Genomic DNA, 7,080 nt, shown 5'->3' with positions numbered 1-7,080 from the left:
AGCGATACAGGTGGCTCCCACTTGGGCATTTATCAGTAATCTTTCGTGGAAAAATACTAACAGCATACAACATAAATACTGGAGAAGAGCTCATTAAGGAACTAGAAGAGACTCAACAGAAATGAAAACTAAATCAGGAAGAAACAAAAGAGACACAACAAAGGACTTTGAAATAAGACTGGAGAAATTATCATAACTTTAATTATTTCTACAGACTTAAAGATATATAACGAGCTTCAAGAATAGTGGTGATGCTAGGTTTACAGGGATTCCCCCCCCAACCCTCCCAATGGGAGAGTCCGTAGCATGTCCACGGGAGCAAGAACCGTGGGAGGTGGCAGAGACTCGTTGGGTGAACACAAGCCCCAAGGACGGAAGCTCTTCTTGAGGACTTTTTCAAGAAAGAAGATAAAGTGTAACTTGAACACCAACTTACTTTGCTTGTAGTTTATATATACAAACTAGATGTAAACTGAACAGATATTTCAACATACTAGTTTAAGTTTAATGGTTCACAATAGTTTAAACATTAGAAAATATGTGAAATGACAGTGTTTAAAGCTATGAAGGGAGAAAAACCTCAAGAAGAGAGTAGATCGAGTAATAATCTTTCCAAGCCCATAGTAAAAGAAATATCAATGTTCAGATGATTGTGATTCGCCAAAACAATGGATTTGGACTGCCTGTAAAAATTAAATAAAAATGTTTAATGTAATGATTTCCTTTCAATTTATGAAACCTGCAAAAGGCAAAGGATTTATGCAATCTGAAGAGAAACCAGAGAAAATTGGTTTTAAAAAAATTATGAAATCTATAATTGTTTCTTGTGCTTGGAAAATGACAATAAAATGAATTTTTTTAAAAAATCAGCCACACAGCAAGCAATTCTCCCTAACTCGCTTTCACGGGATGACTAACTCCTCTCTTCCTGCTGCAAAGTGAAAGCAGCTGAGTCAGGGCGTGGTATATATATATATACAATCTGCTCCCATAGAGCAGAATGGGAGCTCCATGGTCAGTTCCCAGAGCTACCAATCAAGCTACGGACAACTGCTATGGGTGTTTCTAGGACTCTCCACAAGTCCACCCCCAGAGTTGCCTATTAGGAATTGATGGAATCAGCACCAGGCTGTCTGGAGAACAAACAAACCGCTCTAACGAACCAACCATACCTCCATGGGGGAAAGGCAGTTCGTTTTTGGATTCAGAAACAACACAACCAAATGAACCGATTCAAAATGAACCACGAACCAACCTGGTTCATACTCAAACCATGCTTCATTTCTCAGTTCGTGCCCATCCCTAGTATCTGCCAATCTTGGTACATCCCCTCCCCAATGCGTACTGGAACAAAAACCAAATAACATCCCTACGCACGCACACACACACACACACACACACACACACACTGGAACAGCCATTCCCACATTATGAAATAGTTAATATTGGATCTACATCTAAGAAATCATCTAAGCCAGGTAGGCAACCTTTTGAGGCCTGAGTGACAAAACCTAATGTCTGCTTGTGAAGATGTTGGTATACCTGGCAGACAACGACGTGCCTTTGAAAGTGTTTTGGGGGAGATAAAGGTTATAGTTGGTCAGGCACCCTTGGAACAAGCTAGCACCCAGTAGTGTTGCCAGTGTTTTGGGAGTTTGCCTCAGTCTTTTTGGTGGCAAACCAGCTCTGTGTGCTGAGCGAAACAGTTTGCTGTGCTCCTGTTGAGCACGTGTGCTGGGGTTGCTGATCTGATCTATATTGTGGATTCCCCCTGCCCCCAATTCTAACAGTCTTTTATTACACTCTGGGGTTGTTCACATCTGGGTGAAATGAAAACAGCAGAGAATGAATTTCAGAAGAGTGTCAGAACTGGTGCTTGTATGAACAACTCTCTGTTTTCACAAAAAGCATCCATCAACCAAGCAGGTACCAAGAGCTGCTGGCTATTGTTCCAAACTATCTGTGGACTGGAGGCTCTTCTGTAGCACTTTGCATGCTGTTTGAGGATCTGTAAAGTAGGTTGTCCTCACTATAACCCTGAGTGAGAACCACCGTCTTCCTGACAGGAGTTGAAACAGCAGCTGTTTGTCCTCTTGTTCCCCTTATAAACAGGGGTCATTTAGTAGAAAAAGAGGTGCAGGAGCTCATTAGCATAACTCATTAACATAACTCATTAGCGTATGCCACACACCCTGACATCACCGGAAGTGTGTCAGAAGGCAGCGCCCACCACTCAGGCTCCACTGGTCTGTTTTGGATTGCTAGCTATTGGGTGGGGGAGAACGTGCAGATCTTTCCTCGCAGAGGAGGGAGAGCTTGTACCTGAATAAAACTTGCTCTTAAAGGTGCCACTGGACTGTTTTGGACCAGGGGGCTGGATGGGGGGGGGGCTCTGCAACTTATCTGGCTGCTTCTTGCTCTGACTGAGGGCTGCTGGGAGCAGGGGACGGGGCTTGATTCATTTGCCCACCCCTTGGGCTCTTTACTGCCGGAGCTCCACTCCTGTGCGCTCCTGCAGGAAATGACCCCTGCTTGTAAACAGAAAGGAGACTTTGCAATTAAAAGGACTCTTTACAGTAAGGAAAATAAAACACACATGATGTCGATGCAGTTGTGTTTTCATGGAAGACAGGAAAACTACCTTGGATTCATGGAAGACAGGAAAACTACCTTGGAGACCGCACAGTTTGAAGGCCTGCTTAAGAGCCTAGTTTCTTTTTGATAATGTAGCTATAAAGTAGAAAAGGGAAATCCGAATATTCGAGGCCTTGGGTTACACCACCGTGGACACAGCAGGAGCAGATCCAATGGGGCTGATGGTATCTTTTTAATTCATTTAGATATTTATACCCCACTTTTCTCCCCAATGAGGACCTGAAGCAGTTCATGTCATTCTCCCCTCCTGCATTCTTCCCAACAACAACAATCCCCTGAAAGTAGTTTAGATTGGGAGGGAATGGCTGCCCCAAAGTCACCCAGTGTGCTTCCATGGTAGAGTCGGGTTCTCCCAGGTCCTAGTCCAACATTTTAACTACTGCATCATGTTGATGGTAGTGAGTTGCTGCTCCTCCTTAGAGAATGAGGGGGAAGGCGGTCCAACACTCTTTAGCAGCAGGCCTCTCTGGGCTGCGGGGAAGGCAGGAGAGGGCTGCGAGAACACAGTGCAGGTGCATGGCTGTTGAATGACCAGCACAGTTAATGTGATCTGGGGACTGTTGGGGTGAGTGACTCAGCATGCCTGGACATGGGGGGGGGGCTACATCACTCTAGGTGTGTAATAGGTGTGATCTCCTTGCATGGGATGCCTCTCTTTGTCTTAACCTGGGAGGTGTCCTCTGACCCCTCCTCCTCTCTCTCACTTTGTCCTCTCCCTCTCTCTACATGGTCTTCCATGGAGAGACATGCCCCTGCAGATCGCTCCTATAGAGGCTGTGCCCTCATGCTCCCACACACGTGATGCCGGACAAGCTGGACATTTAGGATGGGGAAAGGACTCTTTAGATTAGGGTTCTCTCTCTCCTTTCAGCTGCGACCAGAATGTGAACTGAATCTACTCGAATAAACATACGTTTATCTTTTTTTTGTTTTTTGCCAATATGCTTCTTGGGAGATACATTTCCCGCACTCTGTGCCACGCTTCTGACACATTTCCGGTGATGTCAGGGGGTGTGGCCTTATGACACACTTCCGGTGATGTCAGGGGGTGTGGCATATGCTAATTAGTTATGCTAATGAGTTCCCCTAGCTCTTTTTCTACGAAACGACCCCTGATTAGGCTTCTTTCTCTTCTTTTGACTGCAGCTTGAATATGACCGCTGTTTTTAAGTGTTGGATGTTTTTATTATGTTTTATATGTTTTAATTCTGGCATGGCTAATTACCTTGTCCTTGTTAGCCACTCTGAGCCCATTGGGGAGGGCGGGATACAAATGTGAAAAATAAACAAATAAATCTACTTGAATAAATAAGTTTACCTTTTCTGCTATATACTTCTTGGGAGATTTATTTACTTCACTCAATATCATGCTTCTATGACTTGGCAAATTCTGCAATGTTAATCAAATGTCTCAATAGGGACATCATTAGCTTACAGGCAGTGCTGGTCAGGGGGCTGTTGCCCTGGAGCTGCTAGCCCCAGCTGCCTGCTGAAAGCAAGGGAACTCCCACCCTGGCTCTCCGTTGCCTGCCCTCACTCTGGGGAGCAGCTGGAGGAAAAGGGGGGGGGGATATTACTGCTGATGTTTTGTATCACTTCCAGGAGAAGAATGGCTCAAATCTCTATGGTATTTACCATAGAGTTTTGGAGGTTCCTAGAACCTCATGGATGGAGTGATGTCATTTCCATGTCTTCATTCAGAAATGATGACAAACCCTGTGGTCCTGCCAGCACTTCTGGGGGTGAATGTAGCTTGCTCTTGGGCTTTTAAAACTACCCATCATACCTCCACCATTGGCCATTTAAGAAGAGAAGAAGAAGAGATTGGATTTATATCCGCCCTTCACTTGGAGTCTCAGAGCGGCTTACAAGCTCCTTTCCCTTCCCCTCCCCACAACAGACACCCTGTGAGGTAGGTGGGGCTGAGAGAACTCGGACAGAAACTGCTCTTTTTCAAGAACAGCTGTGACAGAGCTTGTGACTGACCCAAGATCACATCAGCAGGTGCAAGTGGAGGAGTGGGGAATCAAACCCGGTTCTCCCAGATTAGAGTCCGTGCACTTAACCACTACACCAAACTGGCTCTTTAAGAGCTATGGTACCTGCATAGATTTAAGAGCTATGATACCTGCATAGAGTTGCATCCCTCCCATTTCCTGCCTCCCTTGCTATTTGTAAAAGCCCGGGATACTCTCCCCTTTGGTTATTGACTCTCATCAGCCCCACTGTGTGACTCACTGCTTCAAGGAGCGGGGGCTCCCTTCTTCAAGGGCGCCCCCCCCCCCCGCCAGGGGGAATCTGTGAAGAATTAAGGGGGTCTAAGCCAGCTGTTGATCCCTATATAGAACTGGCCTAACTTCTGATTTTGCCTTCTCCTTTGCTGTTTTAGAAGCTCAGACCTGATTGACATGATGTCATGAAAAGTTCTGAATAGAAGCTTTCCAAGTGTCTTGTGCAAACAAGTCCTGGGTAATTGGCAGGTCAGCAGGATCTGAATTATGAAGTGCAATGCGGAAACGCGCCCCATAGTCCATCCCTGCAAATAAGCACTCAGTGAGGAACATCTGGCACAGAGGAATTTCTTCCAAAGCAACCAGAAGAGAGCTGAGCAGCTGGAAAAGTGCTGTTTCCCCTCCTTTTCACTGTGCCACTAAGAAGTAATGTTCATATCCCTGGACAGGGAAACCAGTAAAGGGTTTTGTGAGTTAGTAACATTGGATGACAGCTTTAAATACTGAATTTAAAGCACTGACCTTTCTAGTGCAGGTACCTTGCTCAGTTGTGGGTTAGGATGATACCAGTCCGATTTGCCATAGGCAATCCAAGCAGAACAAGAAAGTGGCCATCCTCGTCCAAGTGAATTGGCCCTCAGGGTCTATTCAATTTTTTTTTTATCATTGTAACAATCCAGAAGATAGGTTAGGGGAGATCTTATTAACCACATTTGTATCCCATCTTTCCTCCAAGCTCCGGGTAGTACGCATGGTCCTCCCCTCCTCCAGTTTATCCTCAAAACAACCTTGTGAGGTGGATCAGACTGAGGAAGGACAACTCACCCAAGGCCACCTAATGAATTTCATGACAAGCAGAGGTCTGAACCTCAGCCTCCCTTGGTCCTTGTCCAGCACACTAACCACAGCATGCCCACGGCCACTCAGGGAGCTTCCTGACTGAGCAGGAATTGGAACTTGGGTTACCAGCTCAGGGATGGAAAATTCCTGGAGATTTTGAGAGTGGGGAAGGTGTGTTTTGGGGAGGGGAGGGCCCTCACTGGGGTACAATGCCACAGAGTCCCCCTTCCAAAGCAGCCCTCCTCTCCAGAGGAACTGATCTCTGTAACTTGGAGAGCTGCTGTAGTTCCAGGAGATCTCTGGCCACCACCTGGAGACTGGCAACCCTAACGTGAACCTGGTCTTCCTGGCTGAAGTCCAGCGTTCTGTGTACATGGCTGCCTACTGGCTTTGTGCGCAGATGCAACCAAAGGCTGAACTCCTGCCGGATTAAGGATCTGAACGACTTTGCAGACGTTTCCCCCCACTCGTCTTCACTCAGTTCCTCTAGAATTTTGATTTTTTTCTGCAAATGGGAAGATCGTGTCGATGGAGAGGGACCAACAAAACAGACCCTCTTCCCTGGTTTGGTCAAGATCATTATGCTGCGATGCTCCCTGATGGGGATTTGCCAGTGACAACCTAGCAGTTGAAGCCATGTTTTGCTCAGCATGGTATCATTTACACGGCTAAATATTCATGCTTGGTAGAGTTTCCCCACCACCACTTCTGGGATAACTGGCAACTTCAGCAGAGCTCAGCTCGATACACAAAAGGGGTTTTCATGAAGAAGGTCGTGGGACAGGATGTCTGTCTGTCGATCCAGGAGAGACCCTGGTGTTCTACAGGATACCACCAATATAGGATTCTTTTTTGCATACGACCATTCATTTCTAGGCCTTAAGCTTCCATTCCACCCAGATTGGATTTCCAGAAAGCACTAGCTACTTTAATCCGCTTAACTGCAAGTTTTAGGGATTTTAAAGGCCTCAAATGAATTCAAATGAGATTTTAAAAGGTTCTGATCAGCAGGAGTTTTATGGAGTGGCGACAGAATCAGAAGAGGATTATCAAATTTTAGCTTGTAGCAATGAGCAGGCGGTAGAAGGCCAACTGACTCATGTAGAACCGTTACACTTATTTATCCTGTAAAAAGGAACGGCTTTCTCAATGTAGAGGGAGTGCTCTGCGTATTGTACATTGCAATGTTTAGCCTTCCCCTGTTTAACTGTGATTAGAAATGGGGGATACTTGGTTAAACCAGGGAGAAGCCATAGCTCAGGAATAGAGCACTGCTATCGGGCTTTGGTTCAGTTTCAGCATTTCCAGTTCAAACGAGACTGCACATTGCTGGAAAAACACATTGCCTAGGATG

Source organism: Gekko japonicus, unplaced genomic scaffold, assembly GCF_001447785.1.
Source record: "Gekko japonicus isolate JY-2015 unplaced genomic scaffold, Gekko_japonicus_V1.1 scaffold630, whole genome shotgun sequence".
Taxonomy (NCBI): domain Eukaryota; kingdom Metazoa; phylum Chordata; class Lepidosauria; order Squamata; family Gekkonidae; genus Gekko; species Gekko japonicus.
The sequence above is the reverse complement of the archived record's forward strand: the minus strand, read 5'-3'. Positions refer to the sequence as shown.